Here is a 26,516-nt window from a genome sequence, read left to right on the forward strand (position 1 = left end):
TGTATGAGAGATGAATTAACAAACGTGCCTAAACATACAAAGAATATTATTATGAACTTAGAAGATAATAATGGGAACGGTTCTCATTGGGTTTGTATTTTTAATCATCAAGATAAATATTATTTTGATAGTTTCGGTCTTCCACCACCTATTGAAGTCATAAAATTCTTACAGAATGGTGTTTATCAAACATTTCAAGTCCAAGAATTACATTCCAAGTGTTGTGGTCAATTATGTCTGAATGTGTTATTTCAACTCAACAAAAACAAAAATTTTAATGACATTATTTTTAATCTAATATAAATGACTTATGTTGGTAAAGATGGTTCTATCTTTGGTGTATCCCAAGAACTGGATATTGATTTATCAAATTATTACACAAAGGCACAGGCTGAACGACAGAAATATAGTACAACAAAAAATATTAATATGAAAAATGCTTATAAATTAAAAAAAATATCCAAGCCCGACTGGCGCGAATGACTTGGTGAGATTAAGTGATTTATCACAATATATATCCTGAAATAAAACGGCCGTGTATTCCAAAGATACAGAAGTGTTGATTTTATCTCCAGGTCATACAGAATTCACAGTTCTAATTAAAATAAATTTTTATAAAGAAGGGCGTATCGTTCATATGAGAATAGTACAATGGGGGTATGATATGAATGATTTAGGGTATAATTGGTCATTTAAAATTGACCTGGAAGACCTGGAATAATTAAATCAGTCTCGTAAGGAAGAATATTATCCACTTGGTAGAGAGAATGAGTTTTGTGGAAGCACGATTAGTAAACAACAAATAAAAGAATTTAATAAGGGTAAATATAATCGTGGTTTTGCCCTAGTTTATATCATGAAAACAGAAAAAAACAGGATTATATATAATAAGTAAGGAAATACAAAATGATTTAACTATGGGAGGATGGGGAGGTGTTTCGTGTCAGAATATTATTCTGTCATATATTTCTAATACATAAATGACAGCAAGAAGCCTTCAAGAAAATTATCATTTCTGTGTCCAAGCATACCTTCAAGAAAAGGGTATTCGGTATTTTAATAAATATGTTCTACAACATAAGAATGATGTATTTTCAAGAAAAGATTGGCTTTATGATGATGTTGATAAACCGACAACTTTGGAATTAATTAAAATGTTGAATAATGAAAAAATAATAAAGTTAAGAAAAAGTAAGGCTCTTTTAGAAATTCAAAAGAAATTTAATTGGTTTCCTGTTATAAAAAAATTATTTTGGATACAGGAATAACAAGAAATCCCGATGAATATATGTATGATATTCTATGGGGTGTAAGCGATTTAGGGATAGTAAGGGACGAGGAAGTTGAAGAGAGAGAAGAGGAGGAAAAGGAGAAGATAGAGAAGGAGGAGAGGGAGAAGAAAGAGGAAAGGGAGAAGAAAGAGGAGGAGAGAGAGAAGGAGAGAGAGCAGAGAGAGAAGGAGGAAAGAGAGGAGAGGGAGGAAAGAGCGAGAATGAATAAATATGAAAATATGGAAACCAGTGAGATTACAAAAAGATTGGTGGTATTACAGAAACTAACTCAACCCACTGAGGAGGAAAACAAAGAATTGACAAGTCTATTAGGAGTATTTTCGACAAGACCGTTGACATCGTTTTCAGGGAGAGGATATTGATGTTAATTAAAGTTTTTTTTTTTTTTTTCTTAAATAAATGGAGGAGAGAGTGAAGGCATTTCTAATGATTCTTTATGTTTTAAAAATTAAGATTCAAATGTGCATGTTGGAAACAAAAGGTTTTTGCACTCTGTTGGAATTTTTCTCATAAATAAATGAGTTATTGTCTCAAATGTAAAAAGAAAACTAATACGAAAAAATCTCATATTTTAAAAGTAAAAATAACAGGGTTATACAAAAAGGTATATGTTCGGTGTGTGGTTCAAAAAAAAATCAATTTATCTCCAAACACAAACTCGGAGGAGATATACAAAAGTTTTTATCAAGAAGTAAATTTACAACTACTGGAATACCGGGGGGAATTACATCTACCAGGGTATTCTTTCTGTGGTCCAGGCACAAACTTGGATAAAAGATTAGATGAGGCAGACAATCCCAAACCATGGAGCAAACCCATCAATAGGGTTGATGAAGTGTGCATGAGGCACGATATTGATTATGGGAATACCACAACTTTGGAAGAAAAACATGAAGCCGATAGAGAAATGTTGTATAATTTGTCTCTGATACAAAATCCAACCTTGAGAGAAAAAGTTGATAGGTTCATTGTGAAGAAGATAATCAGTGCTAAATTGAAACTTGGACTTGGAAATTCAAAAAACTTATCGGCTCTAATGATGTCATTCAGACTGAAGAGCAATTAGCTGATTAATTACATAAACCAATATTCACAAAGTTTCAGAGAAGGAAAGTTTATTCCAAGGAAGTTTATTATATCTGGTCCGCTGATTTGTTTGAACTCAATAATGATAAAGGGTACAAGTATGCTTTAACCGTTATTGATTTGAGGAGTAGATACGCATGGGTTGTCCCTTTAAAAAATAAAACAGGTAATACTCTTATGTTAGCCTTTCAACAGATATTTAATAAAAGTAAGAGAAAACTTAAAAAATTGTGGACTGATGAGGGTAGTTTTTTATAACAAGACATTCATGAATTTTCCAAAAAAATAAGAGTATTACATTATACAGTACCTTTAATGAAGGGAAGGCTGTTGTTGAACGTTTTAATCGTACCTTAAAAGAGAGACTATATAAAAAATTCACACAACTCGGTTCACAACAATGGTCATCTTTTATTCAGGATATTGTGGATAAGTATAATAACACGATTAACATGTCAACAAATATGAAACCATCAGAAACATTTACAAAATTAAAATATGAAAAAGAGATTAATGTCAGAAAACCTAAGTTCAAAGTTGGTGATATCGTAAGAATATGTAGGTGGAAATCTCATTTTGAAAAAGGTTGTATTAAACGATGGACGAACGAACTTTTTAAAATTGTATATGTAATAGATACGGTTCCTTGGACTTATAAGATATATGATTTAGAAGGGGAAGAGATTTTAGGTTCATTTTATTCACAGGCATTACAAAAGACAAAGATAAATTGAAATTTTTTGACTCCGCCCACATAAACCCCACCCACATAAACCCCACCCCACACAAGCTCCACACAAACCCCACCCCACACAAGCTCCACCCACATAAACCCTGCCCACACAAACCCCACCCACATAAACTCCACCCCACACAAGCTCCACACAAACCCCACCCCACACAAACCTCCACACAAACCCCACCACACACAAACCCCCACACGCTCCACACAAAAACCCCACCCCAAACAAACTCCATACACACAAGTCCCACACAAGCTCCACCCACATTCATCATATTCACATAATTAGTGATTCGTTAATTAGTTCCCCACACACAACATGTTTATTTCATTAAAAAAAATCTCCACCCATCCACACAAGCTCCACTCATCCACCCATCCACCCATCCATTTATCCACACAAACCTCATCCACAGAAGCCTCATCCACATAAACCCCTCCCACATAAACCCTGCCCACACAAGCCCCACCCACATAAACCCTGCCCACACAAACCCCACCGAAGCCCCCGCCCACATAAAGCCCTCCCACACAAGCCCCACCCACATAAACGCTGTCCACACAAACCCCACCGAAGCCCCCACCCACATAAACCCCTCCCACACAAGCCCCGCCCACATAAGCCCCACCGAAGCCCCACCCACATAAACCCCACCCACAAGCTCCTCCCACACAAGCCCCACCCCCCTCATCCCCCCTGTGCGCCCCCACCTTTGACCCACCACCTCCCTCATCCCACCCCCACCCTTCCCCACACACACATGGGGAGGGGAGGGGTGGGATGAGGGGGTGATGGGTCATTGGGGGAGCACACCTACCCCCCCTCCCTCCCTCTCCTCTTCATGTCTTGATTCTTTTTTTGTAATTCAAAATCAAGTAATTGTAAACAAAAAAATAAAATTAATCAAAATTGAAAATATTAAATATTAATTTGCGAGAATGTATAATCTTTCCCAGCAATCTTCTTCAGATGTCTTGTGATTTCGAAACTCAGACACCATATTCTGTTTTGAAACAAAAAGTGGATAATAATTAGGTTTTATAAAGATAATTACATGGTAATATTAATAAGCCTGGTGTTGGTTCTAAGTTCAAGCCTCGTTGACCACTGAATTAACACACTAGGAGGCCGACTCAGCCTCCCGAGGCCAATAAAATGAATTCCAGTGTACTGGCATAACCACGTCCAAGCTAATGATGCAACCAACATAAGACTACATTCCAAAGAGAGAGAGTGATATTAATAAAAGAATAAATAAACAAATAACTAAATAATAATTCAGAAACATTTACCTCCAGAATAATCCAGAAAATCCTGTGTTGTACCAGATTGCTTCAACAGCTTATGTTGTGTGATCGAGCTGAAAAAAAAATAATGAGTCAAGGATATAGATCAGGGTTCGGGAACGTGTGGCTCGTGAGCCAGGTATGGCTCTTTTGATGGCTCGCAGATAAAATTGGAGTTTGAAACTTGGAAAGCCCAATATTTCTCGCAGAAGCTTTACCTATAGTTTGAATGGTGTCGTGCTTCATTCACGTGCAGGGCTGAACTTGGCAGAAGGAGAGAAGAAAAAACACCTCCGAATTGTCTGAAGCAGTTTTTGTTTCGTCCAGTCATGCGGCCGACGCGAGTAGTGATTTTGGTTCCTCCAATGACGTGCCGCCGCCGAGACGCGTCACGGAATTCATCTCGACCAATCACGCGCCACCGCTGAGGCGACTCGTGATTTCGGTTCCTCCAATGACGTGCCGCCGCCGAGACGCGTCACGGAATTCATCTCGACCAATCACGCGCCACCGCTGAGGCGACAGCATCCCAGAGTCGGCCGGCCGCGCCGCACCTCTCGAGTATGTCAGCCCGTGCGCAGGCCAGCCAGACTCACTTGGGTCAACATCTCCCTCTCTCTCATTTGCTCAAAGCTAACCCTTCGACGAAGAAGATGGCGAAAAGAAAAAAAGATGAGGAGTATCGTACATTTCAGGACGAATGGGCCGAAGAATTCGCCTTTGTGGAGAGAGCAGGTTCTGTGGTGTGTCTAATTTGCAATGACAAAATTGCATCGATGAAACGGTCGAATATAAAGCGGCACTTCGACACGCGCCATGCTACCTTTGCATCAAAATACCCTGTGGGAGACAGCAGAAAGAAAGCGTGCCAAGAGCTACTGAGCAGGGTGCAAGCCAGCCAGCAGCAAGTCCGCGTATGGACCCGGCAAGGTGACTATAATTCCGCCAGCTTTGCTGGATCTTTAGCAATAGTGAGGAACGGAAAACCATTCACAGATGGCGAGTATGCAAAAACGTTCATGCTGGATGTCGCCAATGAACTTTTTGATGATCTTCCGAACAAAGACAAGATAATCAAACGGATACAAGACATGCCTCTGTCGGCAAGAACTGTTCATGATCGTACCATCATGATGGCAAACCAAGTGGAGGAAACGCAAGTGAAGGACATAAATACAGCGCCGTTCTTTTCCCTGGCTTTGGATGAGTCAACAGACGTAAGCCATTTGTCGCAGTTCAGTGTGATTGCAAGATATGCTGCTGGTGATACACTGCGCGAAGAAAGTCTTGCTGTTCTGCCAATAAAAGGGTCCACAAGAGGTGAGTATTTATTCAAGTCTTTCATGGAGTTCGCTCAAGAAAAAAATCTACGAATGGATAAACTTATCTCGGTGTGTACTGATGGTGCTCCGTGTATGGTGGGGAAAAACAAAGGATTTGTGGCGCTTCTCCGTGAACATGAAAATAGACCCATCCTAAGTTTCCATTGCATTCTACACCAGGAGGCACTTTGTGCTCAGATGTGTGATGGGCAGCTTGGCGAAGTGATGTCGCTGGTCATTCGTGTGATCAACTTTATTGTTGCCCGAGCCTTAAATGCTCGCCAGTTTAAAACACTGCTGGATGAAGTTGGAAATAACTATCACGGTCTGCTTTTGCACAGCAATGTGCGTTGGTTGTCAAGAGGGAAGGTGCTTAGCCGTTTTGCGGCTTGCCTGAACGAAATCCGGACTTTCCTTGAAATGAAAGGGATTGAGCATCCTGAGCTAGCCGAAACTGAGTGGCTCCTCAAGTTTTACTATCTCGTGGATATGACTGAACATCTGAACGAGCTCAACGTGAAAATGCAAGGCATTGGAAATACAGTGTTATCCCTTCAACAAGCCGTGTTTGCTTTTGAAAACAAGCTGGAGCTCTTTATCATGGATCTTGAAACAGGTCGTTTACTACATTTTGAAAAACTGAGACAATTTAAAGATGCATGCACAGCAAGTGAGCCCACTCAAAACTTTGATCTCCACCAGTTAGCTGGCTTCACATCCAGTCTCCTACAGTCATTCAAAGCACGCTTTGGAGAATTTTGTGAGCACACTCGTCTTTTTAAGTTCATCACCCATCCAAACGAGTGTTCACTGAACACAGCCGACCTGAGTTACATTCCTGGTGTCTCCGTCAGAGATTTTGAAGCAGAAGTGGCTGACCTGAAGGCCTCAGACATGTGGGTGAATAAGTTCAAGTCACTGAATGAAGATTTGGAAAGAATCGCATGACAGAAAGCAGAGTTGGCGAGCAAGCACATGTGGACAGAAATGAAAAAATTTCAACCCGAAGACGAGCTGATTATCAAAACTTGGAACGCGCTTCCTGTCACATACCTCACACTGCAGCGTGTGAGTATTGCTGTATTGACCTTGTTTGGATCTACGTATGCATGTGAGCAGTCATTCTCACATCTTAAAAACATCAAGTCCAACCTACGATCACGTCTAACGGATGAAAGCCTCAACGCTTGCATGAAGCTTAACCTCACCAAGTACCAACCAGACTACAAAGCCATCAGCAAATCCATGCAGCACCAGAAGTCCCATTAATGGTGAGTATTATCACAACATTATTTAAAAGAATAAATTCAGAGGCTTATTATACTCACATTTAGTTGAATTCAGTCTTAAAATATATTATATGGCTCTCACTGAAATAGATTTCCAAATATTTTGCTTTAATGGCTCTCTGAGTCAAAAACGTTCCCGACCCCTGGTATAGATGGAGAGACAGATAGAGAGAGGTAGGTAGAAAGACAGACAGAGACAAACAGAGAGAGAGAGATACAAAGAGACAGACAGGGAGAGATAGAGAGAGACAAACAGATAGGGACACACACACACACACACACACACACACACACACACACACACACACGTCTCACCGTTGGTTTAATTCATTCGAGATCAGAGGCCGTGATAAGACTTCGTACCAGTCATTAAAAATGTTTTTCAATTCTCTTCTAAGATCATTGACGTCTTCAATAAGAGCATTAATTTCATGCACCTCATCGTGATATGTAAACTCCACTTCTTCCAAGGACCTGCCAGGAAAAAAATATATATCAGGATAATCACGATTTCATTTATAATCAATTGCTTCATCGTTGAAAGAGGAACCCATACACAAGCTTACCAACTTTGTGGTGAGCTGTTTTCTTCGTCGGAAGAAAGAGAGTCCATGTCTCAGTTTTTTACCATTGGTACAAGGTGGCAAAAAGATCAGAGGCCGTGATAAGACTTCCTCTTCAATAAGAGCATTAATTTCATGCAACTCGTCATGATATGTAAAACTGCTCTTCTTCCAAGGACGTGCCAGGAAAAAAAATAAATATCAGAGTTATCACAATTTAATTTATAATCAATTGCTTCATCGTTAAAAAAGGAACCCATACACAAGCTTACCAACTTTGTGGTGAGCTGTTTTGTTCGTCGGAAGAAAGATCGTTCATGTCTCAGTTGTAAAAATGAAAATCCCATCTGGCAGAAACTTTGTCTGGCGAATCACTTATAAGGCAACGATGAGGAAATTGCCTAATCATCGGGTGTGGCCACAGGAAATGACGCTTCGGGCGAGACAGCTTGGAAAATAATTGGGCGATATATTCTCAAATTGTATGAATCATTTTCAAAACATACTTAAAATGCCCAGAAATGATTTTTATTAAACTTATGTTTAAAAGCCTGTTAGTGTTCTGATTTAAAATATAAACATGAGGCCTTGTCTCTCACAGAATAGTTCCTATTTTTTCACAGCATGACTGTCCAAAAACACTTCCTCATTTTCACGGCACGAACTGAAAACATTTGAAACAAAACTTGTTTATGGTGTGGTTTATGCAAAAAAATGATATGCAACTCAGGAGGTGGTCAGATGAGATCAATGAGAGAAGTTTATCATTTCATAATGACACAAAAGGGGGTTCTTGAAAAATATAAAGATTCAAATGTTTTATTTTTAAATATTTTAGATGGGGATTATTGTGCAAAGAAAATTAAACTATTGAAGGAATTTGAGAATGAACAAATCTTTATAGGTTCAATGAGTGAGCTAAACAATATGCATTGGTTATTTGAAAAAGAGTGCCCCGAGGCTTACATGTTTCAGATATTTTTTCAGAATCGCCTTTAACAAATCACTTTACTACTTTGCTACTTGAACAAATCTTTATCTTGTTGCATTGGTTATTTGAATAGAGTGCCCCAAGGTTAAAAGGGGAGACAAATAAATATACCTTGGGCTAAAAAGGGGGTTAATTTTTTAGGGAAAAAATATGAATCGCTGAAAATCCCCCATTCACTTACATGGGGAAAAGTGAGCCAGAATCAGTATACTCACCCTACTGACGGTATATCATCCGTATTATCACTAAGAATACAAGTTATCGGTTTTGATTTCTTTTTACATCTCTGTGTATCACAAAATAGTTGTATTATATCTTCAATGGTATCATCATTTCGGTTTTTTTGAAGTTTAAATAAACCGATTATGTCTTCTTTTTGAAGACCAGCATTAAAACCTTGTGAGAGTAGTTGATACTCTGGTTGAAAACTCGACTTTGTGAAAATTATTAAATTATCATAATCTAAAAAGTTGGGAGTCAGGAGCATCTTCAAAAGTAAGCAGGTTTTTCTGCATCTGTTTGAACCAACTATGAGACATCTTAATGAATTTGGGAGATTTTTATGGTTGTTAAATTTTATCTTATTTTCCCAAATGGGTAAAAAAATCATTCATTTATATATTTGGAAAACAGGTTATTTAATGTATTATTGGCTTTTTTAGAAACTATATTTTATCCTAAGTTCGGGTTTAATTTCAAGATAATCCATTATTTTATTTATACAATATCTTGTGTTGATATTTCCCTGAAAATGACAATCGTGAATAATATATAACAACAATCCTTTGAACATTTCTCTAATATGTTCAGTTTCTTCCCTTGTAAGGAAAGGTGTACCACCCTCATACTTTACATTAATTTCTCTAATCAATCTTGCAAAGTAATTCATTTTTGGTGTAAATCTAAAAGAATTATTTTCCTTTTTATATTTTTTTATGATCATTAATTAGATGACAATCACAGAATATACATTGTTTATAGGATTTTGACTCTGTGTTTAATCCCACTCTATCACACGCAGGACAATTCTCAAATTTGTCATATGGAGAATCAGGGAAGTCTAGCATATTTATAAAGTAAAACTTTACTTAAAATCAAGTTCATCTTCAGAATCATCGATAAAACTATCATAATCACTCTCATAATCTTCAAAATCTTCAGTTGAATAATGACTCATATTTAATTAGTAGAAACATTACCATTGATATCTATATACTTTTTTTCATTACCAGATTCAACTACAACATTTTTTAGATTAAAGGTAATTTTAAAATGATCCTTAACTACTATTGAACGAAATATCATTTCACCTGATATATTAACATCCTTTATTTCATCAGAATTTGCATCTTTGGGGTTGTTGAAAAAAATACAAATTTCTCCTTGCATATTACAGATGGTCTTATCTTTTCTTTCTAAAGCTTCATCCATAAGGTTTTTATTTTTTGATACTTTTTCTTGTTTCATTGCTTTTTCTAGTTTTGAATATATTACCAGAAGGAGAGGAGAAACTTTTGTTCGCGATACATTAATTGATGTTCTTCCAGATATACTAAAAGCCCTTCCACTGAAGGAAATTGAACTCATCTTATCCACCATAATTGTTTTTATCCAATAGTTGTTATATTTATCTTTGTTCAATTTTACATCCTTGATATATTTCTCAGTATCTTTAATAAATGAAGAGATTGATTGAAACTTGTCTTTTGTGTTTTGAAACATTGTATTTATTAAGTGAAAAAAGTTGGAGGATAAAATGGTTTTAAGCACAGATTCACCTATAAATTAAACGAAATTTTCATCAAGAAAATTTTAGTTTAAGCAAAGTTTTATTGTATAAATATGGTGAATACAAGGTACTGCGATGTTTGTAATCACGAATATAAACATTATAAAAAATACCTTCGAACCAACAAACACACATGTAATCTATTTCATCAAATATCTCCTCTTGAGTTGGAAAGAAAACATTGTGATATCTGCTCAAAGGATGTTTTGAAGAGTAGTTATAAGAATCACCTTCAATCACAAAAACACAAGAAAAATGAGTTTAAAGTAAAGGGAGACTATTATATTGAAAACACTGATGGTGCATTTAAAGGGCATATAAAAATAAGGATTTTTCAATTTGGAGAACCCGGTCCATCATCAATAGCTGAATCAATTGAAATAGTGAAACCTGATGTTGAAAAATCTATTAAAAAGACATTAAAAGAAATGAAAACTTGAAAGTTTTATATGGGAGTGAAAATGAATATGAAAAGACAAGATGAAGAAGAAACTCCTGATATGAGAACAGATCTTCATTTTATAACATCATTTCAAGATTTTTTGAATTGTGGGGTTTATGAAGAACTATCAAGACAAGATGAGGATGTTGATAATATGGTGGTAGGAAGTGGATTTAATATTTTAAAAAGTCATCTTTGTAGATATACACATTCTAAAATCAAACCCTCTTAAAGCTTCTTCTTATATTGAATTACCAAAAGAAATAAAACTAAAGAAGGCAGTTGTTAATATTGAGAACAATGATAATAAATGTTTTCTCTGGTCTGTTCTTGCTCACTTACATCCACCAAATTGTAATTCAGAAAGAGTAAAACAATATATGAAATATGAGAATACCTTGGACATTAAAGATTTTAAATTCCCAATGCTACTAACAGGTATTCCTAAATTTGAGAAAAAGATTAATTGTTCTATTAATGTATATGGATGAACGCATAAAAACAAAGTTCAAATATGAAAAATTTCAAACAACTATAAAAATGAAGAAACACACATTGATCTTTTATATTTTAGTGTTGGAAAGAATTCACATTATACATACATCAATAATTTATCAAGATTAAGCTCTTCTCAGGTATTCAGAACAGCAAACAAAATATATCCTTGTAAGCGATGTCTTAATTAATTTCATACAAAAGAACGATTAGAACAACATTCAAAATATTGTAGTAATCATAAATGAGCTGTAATTACAATGCCTAAACCTGATGAAATGATTTCTTTTGAAGATTATAATAAATCTATCATGCACCCATTTGTGATATATGCTGATTTTGAATGTATCCTCAAAAAGATAAATACTGCTTCTCCTAATCCAAAAGAATCATACACAAATAAATATCAAAAACATATTCCTTGTGGTTTCTGTTATTATATCAAATCATCTGTTGGAGAAAAGTATAATAAACTTGAACATTATAGTGGAAAAAAGCTTCACAAGAGTTTGTAAAACGATTAGAAAAGGATTGTATGACTAACTAAATTAATGAAAGAAACAAATGAACCGATGAAATTAACCGAAGAAGAAAAATTAGAAATTAGAAAGAACAATATCTGTCATATTTGTGAGGAGGAAATTGAGGAGTCTAAAGTTAGGGATCATTGTTATCTTACTGGTAAATATAGAGGTACCGCTCATTCCTGTTGTAATCTTAATTATAAATTTCCTTCTTTTATTCCAGTCTTTCTTCACAACAGCACCAACTATGATACACATCTATTTATAAATGAACTTTCAAAAACACCAGGGAATATTTCTGCCATTACAAACACAAGTCAAAAGTATATTTCATTTACAAAAATTATATTCACAAAACCTTTAACTCGTATTAGGTTTCTAGATTCTTCCAAGTTTATGGGAACACCACAAGCCAACCTCGCATCAAATCTAAGCTCAAAGGGGTCTTTTCCAAATCTTAATTCAATCTTTCCAAAAGAGGAAATTCTAACTAAAGAGGAAATTCAGATAAAAGAGAGAATTCAAAGTAAAGAGGAAATTCCAATTAATGAGGAAATTAATGAAGAAATTCTCACTGAAGATGAAATTCTAATTATAAAGAAAATTCAAATGATGAATGAAATTCTAACTAAAGAGGAAATTCTGATTAAAGAGGGAATTCTAACTGGAGAGGAAATTCAAACAAGGAATGAAATTCAAAGTAAAGAGAAAATTCTTACAAGTTAGGGAATTTATCCTTATGATTATATGGATTCATTTATGAGATTTAAAGAAACACAACTTCCATCAAAAGAAAGTTTCTATAATAAACTTTATGAAGAAGAAAGAGATAAGTGATAAGGAATATAAACACGCATAAGAAAGTTGGAAAACATTTAAGATAAAGAACCTTGGAGAATATCATGATTTGTATCTAAAAACATGTTTTATTATTAGCTGATGTGTTTGAAGCCTTTAGATCACTCTGTCATAATAAAAATTGTTATGGATTAGATCCTGCCTACTATTTCACAGCTCCTGGTCTAGCTTGGAGTGCAATGTTGAAAATGACAAAACTAGATATAGATTTAATCAGCGATGTAGATATGCTTTTTATGATTGAGAAGTCCAAGAGAGGTGGAATATCACAAGTATGTTCAAAAAGATATGCTAAAGCAAATAATAAATATCTTCCAAATTATGATAGTGAAAAAGATAGTAAATATTTGATGTATTTTGATGCTCATAATTTGTATGGATGGGCAATGTCTCAATCTCTGCTTTATGGTAAATTAGAGTGGGTGGAAGAAAAGGATTATGAAAAGGCTTTGATGAATATTGTTATTTCTTCTCAAGAGGAATTGAATGTGGAAGAAGAAGGTTATTATTTTGAAGTTGATTTGAGGTACCCGAGTGATCTTCATAATAAGCATAAAGACCTTCCTTTTGCATGTGAGAAAGAAACCCCAAAGAAAGAATGGTTAAGTGATTATCATAAAAGTTTTAATATTAAAGGCAAATCAACAGAAAAGTTATTAACAACATTCTATGATAAAGAGGGATATGTTTTGCATCAGAGAAGCTTGAAACAGTTTTTGAGAGAAGGATTGAGAGTAGCTAAAATCCATCGAGTTTTAAAATTTAAACAAAGTGCTTGGATGAAAAAGTATATTAAATTCAATACAGATATGAGAACAAATACAAAGGTAAAACTTGAAGGGGAATTCTATAAATTGATGAATAATTCTGTCTTTGGAAAGACAATGGAGTATGTTAGAAACAGGCAAAGCATTAGATTTGCAACATCTTGGAAAGAAGCTTCTCGATTGATAAATAAACCAAGTTTTGAGAGAGAAGAGGTTTTTTCAGAGAACTTTACTGCGATTCATATGGAAAAGGAAGGTATTGTAATGGATACACCAATTTATATTGGAACAGCAGTTCTTGATTAATCAGATATTGATGGATGATTATTTGTGTAATGGCTTAAAGAAAGAGTTTGGTGAAAATGTTCCATTGTTGTATATGGACACTGATAGTTTTATCCTCGATATAAAAACTGATGATTTTTATAAAGCTCTGAAGAAAAATATTGGAGTATATGATACAAGTAATTTTAGTAAGAAGAGTGAGTTATTTTCAAAAAAGAATGAAATAGTGGGGTTGTAATGAAATATTGGTAAGTTTAAGGATGAGTTGGGTGGAAAAGTAATGAGTGAGTTTATTGGATTGAGAGCAAAGGCATATGCTTATAAGTATGGTGATCAGATTGATAAGAGGTTAAAGGGAATAAAGAAATATGTAATAAAGAAATCAATAACTTTTAGAAATAATAATTGTTTGATGAATAAGAAAGAAGAATATTGGAAAATGAATACAATAATAAGTTATAAACATAAGATATATAGTGAAGAAGTAAATAAAAAGGCATTAGGAGCCTTTGATGATGAGAGATTTATTTTAGATAATGGAATATATTGTGTTCCATATGGATATTGTATGATAGAGTGTATAGAGTAGATTGTGTTTTAACGATGGGAAGATGGGTTAGGGTTTTTAAGGGCTACTGCCGCGTTTTTTCACAATATATAAATGGTCAAACCAAGTATTAATCAAACTAAAGAGTGGAGAAAATCTCAGTCTTAGTATATTGTTGCGAATTCGCGCCCGCCAGTGTGCGGACGGCTGCGTCACTCGAATCGCGGCACGTCACCCACTGGACGGACAATTCTGTTGTGACCTTCTCGGAACAACGCCGCGAGCTAGTCACGGGTGGGGGTTTCACCCCACCACGACCGTGCCAATTGCCCACCCGCGCAGGATAGGGTTGCTCGCCAAATTCGATCTACCTAAGTACCTGCGCGGATGGTCGACCGGGCGATCGTACCACGCCACAGGCCGACTCCGGACACGAACCGCTTAAGCGGTCCGTTCCGTGCTACAGTGATAACCGAGTGGTGTTATCGTCGGCCTTGACCGTTCCGATTAATTACTGGGATGTTTCACCCACTACGAACCCCTTTCCGTGATGCAAGATGGAGGGTCAATAGAGAAAAGACAAAGCGAAACGGGCACAGTTCAACAAGCAAGCATTTTATTCACACGCACACACAGACAAGCACGTAAGGCACGTATTTACAGCAATACACAATCAAAATGCACATAAAGCAATTAAAACAAAAGAAACTATGCAGAGCTACAACTGAATACGCGTACACACGGCAACACTTTAACAGTTCTACTTTACGAGACACGGCGCCACAAGATCCATACAAAAACCCCAAAGAAAAGAAAGAAAGAAGTCGCGACTTCCCTTTGGCTGGTGAGTCCCTCTCCCCCGACCGTCAGCGTGGTCGCGCCCGGCCCCGACCTCTCTCGCGGCTGGCGAACCTTCTCTGGCACTCCCCGTCCGGACGCACAGGTCCACCTCGCAACGGGCGCCGCCGCGTCTCCCGTCCGTGCCTTCGTGACAGGGCCGCTCGCCAAGGCACGGGCACAGGACCTCTTCCTGAAGACCAACTCTCCACAAAAACCAACCGAACCACCAGCCAAGACAAAGAGGAAGAAAAAGTGCTCCTTGCGCCCGCCCGTGTCCGTCTTTTATCGCCCCGGGCTCCGCCCTTTGCCCCGCCCTGTTTGGGGGCCGAGGGAGTCAGTTTTTGGCTCGGAGCCAGAGAATTATTCCCCCAAAAAGAGGCCACACCTTTACATGACCTCTGACCTTTGACCTGCATCGCTCTTCCTCCACTCCAAAGCGCGGGGAAGTCAGACGGGAAAAACCCACCGAGCATCCTTGTTGGTTTTTGTTTGTTCCTCCGCGGAGATCGTAACCGCACGGAGCCTGTTGAATGGCGGGTGGCGAAGATGTGGTAGCGTAGATGGTGGAGGTGGCGTGGTTTCAGTGTGGTTGGCGCTGTGATGGGGATGGCGTGGTTGTTGAAATGTTGCGTGTTTGAAATAAAAGATAGAAAAAGAAAAATGCCTAACTCAAAGGATCGCAGCCCGAATGGATCACATAAATTCCCTCTATACAACGGGTTTGGGCTAACTACACATGTACTTAGAGATATCTCACCTACGGGCCCTTTATGGTGTAATGCGAATTTCCACAGCCGTAACAATATAAATGGAAAACATAATGAATGTGAAAAATATCAAATAAGTCTTATTGAAAAAATAACTAAAACAAAGGTAAATAAAACAAATAAGCGAATCAATTTAAAAACTAGTAAGTTCGAAGATGTAAAGAAAAAAAATTAATATCCTTGAATGGACTGAAAACTTTGATGGTTATCAATTGAACAATGGAAAAACAATTTACTATAATCTCAAACTGATATCTGGCTCAGGAGGTGGTCAAACAAGAGCATGAATAGAAGTTTATCATTTCGTAATGGCACAAAAGGGGTATCTTAAAAAATATAAAGTTTCAAATGTTTTATTTTTAAATATTTTAGTTGGGGATTATTGTGCAAAGAAAATTAAACTATTGAAGGAATTTAAGAATGAACAAATCTTTATAGGTTCAATGAGTGAGCTAAACAATATGCATTGGTTGTTTGAAAAAGAGTGCCCCTCGGCTTAAATGTTTCAGATATTTCTTTAGAATCACCTTTAACAAATCACATTACTACTTTACTACTTGAACAAATCTTTATATTATTGCATTGGTTATTTGAAAAGAGTGCCCCTCGGTTAAAAGGGGAGACAAATAAATATACCTTGGGATAAAAAGGGGGTTTATTTTTAGGGGAAAAAAATGAATTGCTGAAAATCCTCCCATTCACTTACATGGGGAAAAGTGAGCCAGAATCAGTATATTCACCCTACTTGTGTCAATCGCTCGTAGTGGCAGAGAAAACAAATTGAAAAAAGCGAATAAAGGTGACAAAATGAGGGTGGAAGGAAAAAATAGGACCACTGGACCTGGAGCTTATCTGGGCCATGCCCTAGTGCTGTAACACAAATTTGATAGCATTCTGACTGATGGGTTTAGAGAGGAAAATTTTCAAAAGAATTTATGCGATTTTCACAAAAGTTGACGAAGTCAGCCATTTTGAAACACTTCCAGACAAGTGATTGGTATGACCCCTGCAATTTAACATCCCTACCCTGGCCTAATGTTGTAACCAAAATTTGGTAGCATTCTGACTGGTGGGTCTGTATAAGAAGACTTTTGAAGAAATTTACTGTCGGCCATTTTTACCTACTTAAAGTCATGTGACCGGAATGAACTTCGTAATTCCTGTTACCAGCCTTGAGAGGAATGTTGTTGCCAAATTTCAACTCGATCATCCTGGCAGTTTGGCCCAAAAAGTCAAAATAGGAGACATGGATGGATGGATGGTGCATGATGACAATACCTTATCTGGAATTTAAATTCCAGATAAGCTAAAAATGTGTGGGTGAAGTTCCACAACATGATCAAGAATGGTTGTGGATGCCTATTACTAGTAAATGCCCATCGATTGATGTTCAATGGAATATATACCATAACTAGCAAACCCTGCAGGTTCCTAAATGTTATAATGCAAACACATGAGCAATGTAAGCCATCAAAATCTTCCATTTTCAAATAAGAAAAAGAGCAATCAGAGATTGCAGACCCTCACCAGGACTTCTTTTGAGTGGTGTATTTTTATAGGTTTTTAGGGTAAATCCAACATGACTGCCAAACCATGTGACCAATGACATAATATGTGTAACCCTTTTGTTGCTCATGGATAGGCGATCATATGTGTAAAGTTTTGCCTCAAACTGTTAGGCCATTTCAGAGAAGATTTTGAAGGTTAAAAAAACAACAATATGGCTGCCAAATCACGTGACTGATGACATCATCAACAAATTTTTGTGGTCCATCTTATCCCTAGATGACCCACAAAAATTTTCATACTGATCGGATGTAACATTCTACAAATGCAATTATGACGTCATAACAAAGGCACCTATGATGTCATAACAATATCACACTCATACCACATGAGGAGTACTTGCTATGTGCCAAGTTTCAATTTTTTCCTTGGTACAGTTTCAGAGATACAGAGGTCCAAAGTTTTTCCGTTTTTCCAACATGGCTGCCACACCACGTGACCTATGACACCATACTCATTAAAACATTCTACATAACATGAGTTGTCGCATCAATGGTGAAAATTTTGTCTCAATCCGACAAGAGGTTGCGGATAAAACCCCAAAAGTTCTGTGCGGACAAACAAACAAGAAGAAGACGTCATGCAGAGCATGATACTTGCAAAATCCAGAAAACAAACTTGACCTTAAAAAATAATTGGTGGTTCAATTCAATGACCAAATATGCAACTCCTCTTCAAATTTCACGTAAATCGGATGAAAATTGACAATTTTAGAAATTCGGCCTATGTTGACCATTTGGCCTATGTTAACCGCCAAAATAATTGGTGGTTGAATTCAATGACCTGATGTGCAAATCCTCTTCAAATTTCAAGTGAATGGGATGAAAATTGAGGATTTTAGAAATACCACCTTAGTTGTTGAACTTTTGGTCCGTGTTGATCTCCAAAATGATTGGCTCGTTGAATTCATTGACTTGAAATATATATCCTCTTCAAATTTCAAGTCAATCGGATGAAAATTGAGGATTTTAGAAATCCCACCGAAGTTGTTGACCTTTGGCCTCAAAAACAATAGGCTTCTTTCGAATGACAACCTCTATTGTGTGGTGAAGTTTCGTGAAGATCGGTTTAAAATTGTGACCTGAAGACAAACAGACAGACAGACAGAATAACAAAAATCGACGAACCACTATACTTGAAAAATCTTCGATTTTGCAAGTAACAAGAAGAAGACGACGTGCAGAGCACGACACTTGCGAAATCCATCAAACAAATTTGACCTCAAAAATAATTGGTGGTTGAATTCAATGACCAAATATGCAACTCCTCTTCAAATTTCATGTCAATCGGATGAAAATTGACAATTTTAGAAATTCGGCCTAATGTTGACCTTTTGGCCTTTGTTGATGTCGAAAATAATTGGTTGTTGGATTCAGTGACCTGATATGCAAATCCTCTTCAAATTTCAAGTCAATCGGATGAAAATTGACGATTTTAGAAATGCCTCCTTAGTTGTTGACCTTGGGCCTATGTTGACCTTTTGTTCTATGTTGACCTCAAAAATAATTGGCTTCTTGCTGATGACAAACTCTACCATGTGGTGAAGTTTCGTGAAGATCGGTTTAAAATTACGACCTGTAGGAGACAAACAAACAAACAAACAGACAGACAGACAATAACAAAATCGATGAACCAATTACTTGAAAAATCTTCGATTTGCAAGTAACAAACAAACAGACAAACAGACCCAAATGCAATACCCTCTCCTTCGGCGAGAGTAATTATCATGGCAAGTGTCACTCTCTGAGTGAGTTAGCATTTTTGTTTGTTATTTACAAAATCGAAGATTTTTCAAATTTCATCTGAATCAGTCTCTAACTTTGAGATATCATTCTCACAGACAGACAGGAGTGAAAACATAACCTATGGTGGCAGTGGTAATGAAAATGAAGAAATAGGTGGTGGATCCATCCCATATACTCTGAAGTGACATGAGCTTATCGTGTATCATTGGCTTGTGAGAAAGACGGAATATACAGTGTAAGCTTCACAAAGTGCTTCAAGTGTTGAAGTTTCAATGTATTGAACAATTCGAGCCATATCTCACAAAACAAATGGCTATGTCTCAGCTAGTGTGTGGGAAAATGCTCGGAGATATCAATAAGTGACGTAATTTGGGGAAACCCTTGCTCCAACAAATCACAAAAGAATGCCTTTGAAGTATAGTTTGCACTTTTACTCAAGGTGTACTTGAGCTGAATGTGTGTGCATGAGGCTAATGTTGTTGAAAATACAGAAATGTGAGTGTGTGTGTGTGTGTGTGTGTGTGTGTGTGTGTGTGTGTGTGTGTGTGTGTGTGTGTGTGTGTGTGTGTGTGTGTGTGTGTGTGTGTGTGTGTGTGTGTGTGTGTGTGTAAAAATTCCTTTAATGGCTAGACTATACAAAGTTGCTCGCGAGCGTGGAGGGGGATGGCGACTGGCACTGTGATGGAGATCCAATTGACTTTCTCAACAAAGGATGTCCCGATACACCAAAAGACCTTGATGCAACCAAATTCACATGTACGGCTCAGCTTGATGGTGACTTAATGGTTAAGACAGTCTACTTTAATGATCTTAAGGTACCTGAGTTCAAGCCCCAGCGGTGCCAAAATACACCATCAAGAACCAGTGCTAGTTCCTGGGTCTTCCAGGTTGATGTCCCACCGATGGATGGCGCACACATGCCGATGCCTCACCCTGCCCGCAAAACACCAGGATAACAGTTTATAGCTTTGCCAAGATTCGAACCCAGCTTGTGACAGCTCAAAGGTTAGTGTGCATACCTCAATGATCTATGCTATCTCGCCAGCCCCACATAACGACATTACATTGCAAATAGTTACTTGTTAACAATGTTGTCCTGATTTACATAGAATTACTACACCACCAAGGATTTATCTTTATTAATATTCCCACAGGTGCTGTGCAGGGGTATACATTGCAAAACGTTTGTAAATTGTGGATTTTGAGCTTCAAACAAGGAAAAAAAAAAGTGTTGCTCGTGTTGTCTTTACGATCAATAAAATCAGGCATGTCTGAAACAACAAGACTTGTACACCCAACAATAAATCAGGTTGTTATGGTATATACAGTAGTAAGGATACAGTTAGAGTGTGAAGAACATATTTTCACATTTCGTTGCACAATACGTCCTTGTTCTTGTTTTCTTGCAAATAATCTCGAGAAATGATAAGGAGTTTAGATCGCAGCAAATAAACGATTGCAATAGGTAGCAGCCGATAAATGAAAACAAGGACAGTAGTAAGCGATAATAACGAAGTTGCCACATCGGAATCCCATGAGGCAATAGCTTGTGATTCTTGCTTTTTGTTTCGTGGGTCGTTTTTTTATTTTTTGTTCTGTCCTGTCCTCATGATGAAATTGCTTTTCTGTTCGTTTCCATCTCCTCGGCGTTCGTGCTTTGCAGTTGCAATCGAACGGACGTGTTGGGCAATAGCTCGATGGGTGATGTGTCCACACTACGCCTGCTCCGTTGCTTCAAACTGCTGACTACAGGCAAATGGTCATACTTAAGCAGCACACATGGCCAATCGGAAATGTTTACCGAAGTATTATATGAGAAGTATGCACTGGAATATTGTGTACAGTTTTGATTGTCGCATCTGTAGAATGCCAAAGAGAGGTTTTGCTCGTGGAGGAGTGAGAACATCGAGCGGATCAGGATGTAACAAAACAAAAGGAACAGTGGAAAGAGAGGGGGGAAACACACCAACAACAGCAGAGATGAGGGACAAAATAAGATGTGGGGAAGAAATGAGGGGTGGGAAATTTGGAAAGACATGGATGGACTTGGAGTGGGTTAATGGGGATACAAAAGGTCATGGTTCTTGGATTGCGGAACAATCGCAGATGGTGGTGAACAGCTGTCTTGAAGAACTGGACAGAAGAATTCAAGAGAATGTGGAAGTTTGTTCCACAGCGAGAAAACAAAAAAGAGAGGAACGAATGAATGGAGGTGAGCAGTGATCCTGGATTTTGGGAGTTTCACCAGGAGGCAGATATAATGAATGTGGTGCTGATAGGTCCAGCTTAGAGTGGCCTCATTGATTCTGGGGGTAGCTAGACTGAGCTATGAGGACCGGCTGATGGAGAGAGGACTTTATACATTCGAGGTGGTTACGAGAGGATCTCATAATACAGAGGTTTAAGATCATTAACGTGGAGACAAAATAAGTGCAGAGAACACTTTTTCAGCAGAAAGGACAGTGATAAGACCAGGAGCTATAGCGTGAATTAATAAATAAATAAAAGTACTGGAGTAAGGCGGGGTCTTTCACTTAGAGAGCAGTTAATGCATGTACTAGTCACCCTGGGAAGGTAGTGACAGCAAAAAACAGGAGATGCGTATAAACTGTAACTGGATAGGTACCGAGAAGCAATGGGGATAGAGAGGTACCGGGATATTGGCAGGAGTGGTAGGTATAGCTTGGGTATGAATGGGTGATTGTATACCTGGGTCGTAATTGTGATATCTGCGTGAGGGTCTTGTAAAAAAGAAAGGAAAAACAGAAATGAAGGTGCTGTTAGTGCTTATTCATTCCTCACCAAATGAACCTCTTCATCGCCCTCTTCCCCCCACCTTCCCAACCCCCCAAAGAAAACACCCTGCAGATGTCCCTGTGTCTGCTCCACTGTTCTCCTCCCCCAAAGTGAAATGAAGTTGATTACCTGCACCATTTGATTGGTGGTGTTGATACAGCGCAGGCATGATGGGCCAAATGGCCTCTTCCTGCATCCAGGTCCCCAGTATTTCCTTGCCAAATGCCTGTCAGTGTTTGTTCATGGGAATAACACTGATTTCTCAATATTATTGTATCATGCACATTTTTTTTTCTTTTTCTCACACCTACTCACTTCCCTCCTTTCACTGTTGCTCACATTTAACCCACTTTTTAACCAAAATCGTTCTCACCAATGACTTCATCGGTTCTCTGTCTGCGCTTGGAGTCCGAGCTTATTGTTCAGCGTGTTAAAGAGGTGTTCCTCAAAACGACAGAACACGGACATGCTGCAGTGCAAACAAGGAACAACAGGTGTGTCACAACATTGCATGTTGAGATGCAGGTGTAGTTATGGTAATAATTGTGTATTACTCCGTGCTTGGATGAAAACATGCACATGAAACACCAGTTGTGAATCACAACTTGTGATTTGTTTGCATCCATTGTTTGATAGACGAGGGCGGATTCTCCGCTGTTTGATGTAATTATTTTTCGTTTGTTGATTTGTGCGTTCAGTAAACACTATGGATGGAGGATCAGAGGATGCTCTAAATGGTCTCGAAACGAGATGCTCATAATGGTCCAAGAAACGTCGACGTTTTCTTCTTCTTATTATTATTATTATTTTCAGCTGGAAAATATCACTCGTCGCTTCGCTGATGGGAATATTTGGGGGGGAGAAAGAGAGGGGAGAGAAAAGGATGGAGGGAAAGGGAAGGGGGAGGGAGAGTGGAGGGAGGGAAGGGGGAGGGAGAGTGGAGGGAGGGAAGGGGGAGGGAGAGTGGAGGGAGGGAAGGGGAGGGAGAGTGGAGGGAGGGAAGGGGGAGGGAGAGTGGAGGGAGGGAAGGGGGAGGGAGAGTGTAGGGAGGGAAGGTGGAGGGAGGGAAGGGGGAGGAAGAGTGGAGGGAGGGAAGGGGAGAGAGAGGGGAGGGGAAAGGGAGAAAAGAGGGGGAGGGAGAGAGGATGAAGGGAGAGCAAGGGTGGAGGGAAGAGGGGTGGGAGAGCAAGGGTGGAGGGAAGAGGGGTGGGAGAGCTAGGAGGGAAGAGGGGTTGGGGAGCTCGGAGGGGAGCTTGGAATGGAAGAAGAGGAAAGGAGGGGGGAGAGTGAGAGAGTGATGCCTAACCAAATGTCGTTATACACTCTGGGGGGAAGCGTGGGAGCAAGGAGGATGGGTGAAAGAGAAGGGGGGAAATGTGGAGGGGAGGGGGTTTGGGAGGAGGTAAGCATGATGGGAGGGGTTCTCAACTTGCATTTGGTAGTGGGACTTGTGGAGAAGGCGGGTTGGGGGGAAGGGGTTTGTACAGGATTGAATGAAATGGGGTACTTTAAAATAGCATGCGAGACCGCTGGGAGATGTCCATAGGAGTGGGAAGGGGAGGGAGTTTAGGAGGAGGTAAGTGTGAGAGGAGGTGGAGGGAAGGCAGTGTGAAGGGAAGGGACGGCAGCATGAGGGGTATAGATACAGTATATTTTACGGTGTAGAGCAAATAAGGGCCTGGAAGGATAGCTGAGAGGTGTGCACACTCACCTCTGAGCTGTCTATCCTGGGGTCAAATTTCAGCCCACCTGTAAACTACCATCCTGGTGCTTCTCGTGCAGGGCGAGGCATCACTGTGTGCGTCATCAATCAATAGACGATATGTCGGAGGACTAGTCTGCAATTGCACTGGTCGTTGGTGGAAGTAAGAGATCCCTCCTTGTGCCTTTATTCCCAAGAGTAGATGAGTTATCGCTGGCAGCCTGAACAATTTACAAATTCCTGCTACAATCCCGAAGACAAGTCGATGAGTGAGCCAATTTTTGTACTTACCCTTGTCTAATAATGAAAATAAAATCATTTTCTTACTAATCATACATACTTGGTTTGGGAGAGGTTGGGCAGGGGGGACCTTGAGCAAGTCGTTTCGACATGTATAAATGGAGCTGACAGAGGGGACTTCAAACCTACAGGCTGTTCACAGGTTTAGCAGCTTGGCATACCAAGGTACTGGACTGTTTGATAGACTGTCACCACGCTGCTGGTAAACACGCCTGGAATGTTGTTACGGCTGTCACTGTTTATTTTTAAACACCCCTATAAAGATGCCCATTAATGTGAACCTACCGTAATGGCGAAGTAATAATAATATCGCCTGAAACCGAATTCCACCTGCACCGGAAAATCGGCATCGGAGTAGTGAGCCGTTCATGGTTGTGGAACCAGGATGGCCTTGACGCAGAGGTACGCAAACTCGCCTCTAAGCTGTGTAGCCTCTGTGTTTGAATCTCGACACAGCTATAAACTGCCATTCTGGTGTTTCACAGGCACGGTGATTCATCGATGTGTGTCCTCTCCCTCGGATGGACATTAAACTGTACTGTTAGATATGGTGTATTGACGATGGTTGATTACTGATGTCATGGTCAAACATAGATGTAGAGTATTGTAATGAAATGAGGGTGATTGTTCAGTTGAAAGGTTCAAGCTGGCAGGATAGCTTAATTAGAGCTTGGAGCACTCACCTTTGAGCTGTTTTTCCTGGGTTCGAATCTCGACCGAGCGATAAACTGTCACCATGGTGTTTCGTATGCAGGGAGAGGCATCCCTCGGAAGGACGTTAAGCCAGAAGACCAGTCTGCCAGCACTGGTAGTTGGTGAAACGTTCACGATCCCATGGAATGTTTTGCAAAGAGTCGGTGAGTTATCCTCGGCACCGTGAACAAATTCCTGTTACCTTCAATCGAACGTCAGGACTGGCCAGCCGCTTCCTGACAGTCTTGGGTCAAAAACAGTCCCCGTCTGACTTCCCCATAGCCAATACACTCATCATCATGGACTACCAAGGTCAACTGGTGCCCTGGATGACAGCTTTATTGTTTATGGTGGGCTTAGAGAAGATTTTCATCTATAATCTCCCTCGTCATTTTAGGACAACCAACGTGTTTGTCCAAGAATTCTGAACATGATCTGCGCAGAATAGATTACAGTGAAACTCACATCTCCCCTCCCACTCTCACTTCCCTATTGTCCAGCACACACACCTGTGAGTTGTCTAGTCTGATTCTCACCCTGAATATAAACTCTCAGAATGTTGCTTCTTTGGTAGGGAGGATGTAGCATCAATCGTCCACCATCCATCAGATTGCTTGGGTTAAGCCTTGGACCGATCTGCTTGCATTAACTCGTGGACATTAAAGATTCAACAATGCCTTTTTCAAATAGTCGACGTTTCTCCCTGGCGCCTTCGCTAAATTACGAATTACAGCTCTAATGTGCAGGGGCACTACAATCGTGGCACTGCTGCACCCCCAGAGTATGATGCACACAGTGGCCTGAATTTGTAATTGAACCCCAGTTCAATATGCATTCGCTAATACCAACTTCCTCTTAATCCCCTCATCATAATAAAGATAAGTCTCAACCTAGCATAAACCTCCCCAACATCTCGATTTCTACTTTACATCCTCATGATGAACAGCTTTACTTGTCAGCACTCAAGCCATGACTGGTTCCCTGAGAATCCATTGCAACCTTTGTTTTTCCACAATGGAAGTGTAGAAGTCTACTCGAAACAATGTGAAGCAGCAACAAAATTCCAGTTTAATAGTGAAGCCAAATATCTCCTTCAAGATTTAGCTCCTAAAGCAATATACTGCAAGAGCAAGTCGTACTGGATGGGTTCGAGGGTTGCAGAGTTGCTTCTGACACCCGAATCCTATCCAGGTTCCTCCAGATGACTCAATCTTTCCTCTTTACTTCTTCGAGTTCCTTCTTGGTCTTCCATTTTACTGCAATCACCTTCTCGAGGTTTTCAGCCTCTTTACATCAGTATGTGGAACAAAAGTATATTTTGGGGCTATATGCTTCATTATCATCTGATTTATTACTCATTACTCTGACCTCACACACAAAGACAACTTCCTGTCGAACAAGCTGGGTTCAGAAGAGGACGTGGCACTCATGACCACATAAGCAATCTTCGAAACATTATTGAAAGCTGCAAAGAATAGAAAAGGAAGTTTGTTATGTGTTTCTTCGACAACAGCAAAGTCTTCGATTGTGTCTCACACAGGATCCCATGGAAGAGTCTCCTACCACACGGTGGGCACAAACAGAAGCAAAAACAATGTGAAAGTCGAACAACTTGGCGTCAATAACACCAATTTACTTAGCAGTGTCCAAAGCAATACTGATTGTCGTACCTTGGCCACATTTGCCGAAGAGATGATGAAAGTTTAAAAAAAAAATCATGTTGCCAAGAAAGGACGACAAAAGAGGAAAACGGCGTCGGAGAGGCAGATAGTTAGATTATATCAAGGAACTGAGTGGAACCAATCTAATGAAGCTTCTCGATGCTGCT

The 26,516-nt window shown here is 39.0% G+C and overlaps 1 long non-coding RNA gene across 2 annotated transcripts in view; it reads right to left on the reverse strand.

The window, feature by feature from the left end:
• Nucleotides 1–22,231, reverse strand: part of LOC147034659 (uncharacterized) — a 165,261-nt gene extending 143,030 nt beyond the window's left edge. The window contains exons 1-3 of one of the 2 annotated variants that reach the window (XR_015059637.1): nucleotides 22,123–22,231; nucleotides 20,017–20,130; nucleotides 3,960–4,124 (exon numbers count right to left, since the gene is read on the reverse strand). This is a non-coding gene — a long non-coding RNA (uncharacterized LOC147034659). Of the gene's footprint in view, nucleotides 1–3,959; nucleotides 4,125–20,016; nucleotides 20,131–22,122 lie in introns of those variants that run through there. The other variant, XR_015059636.1, reaches the window with a different exon arrangement.
• Nucleotides 22,232–26,516: the final 4,285 nt, after the last annotated feature.

Source organism: Eptatretus burgeri, chromosome 1 (genome assembly GCF_056783735.1).
Source record: "Eptatretus burgeri isolate ZD-2024b chromosome 1, Ebu_testis_v1, whole genome shotgun sequence".
Taxonomy (NCBI): Eukaryota; Metazoa; Chordata; class Myxini; order Myxiniformes; family Myxinidae; genus Eptatretus; species Eptatretus burgeri.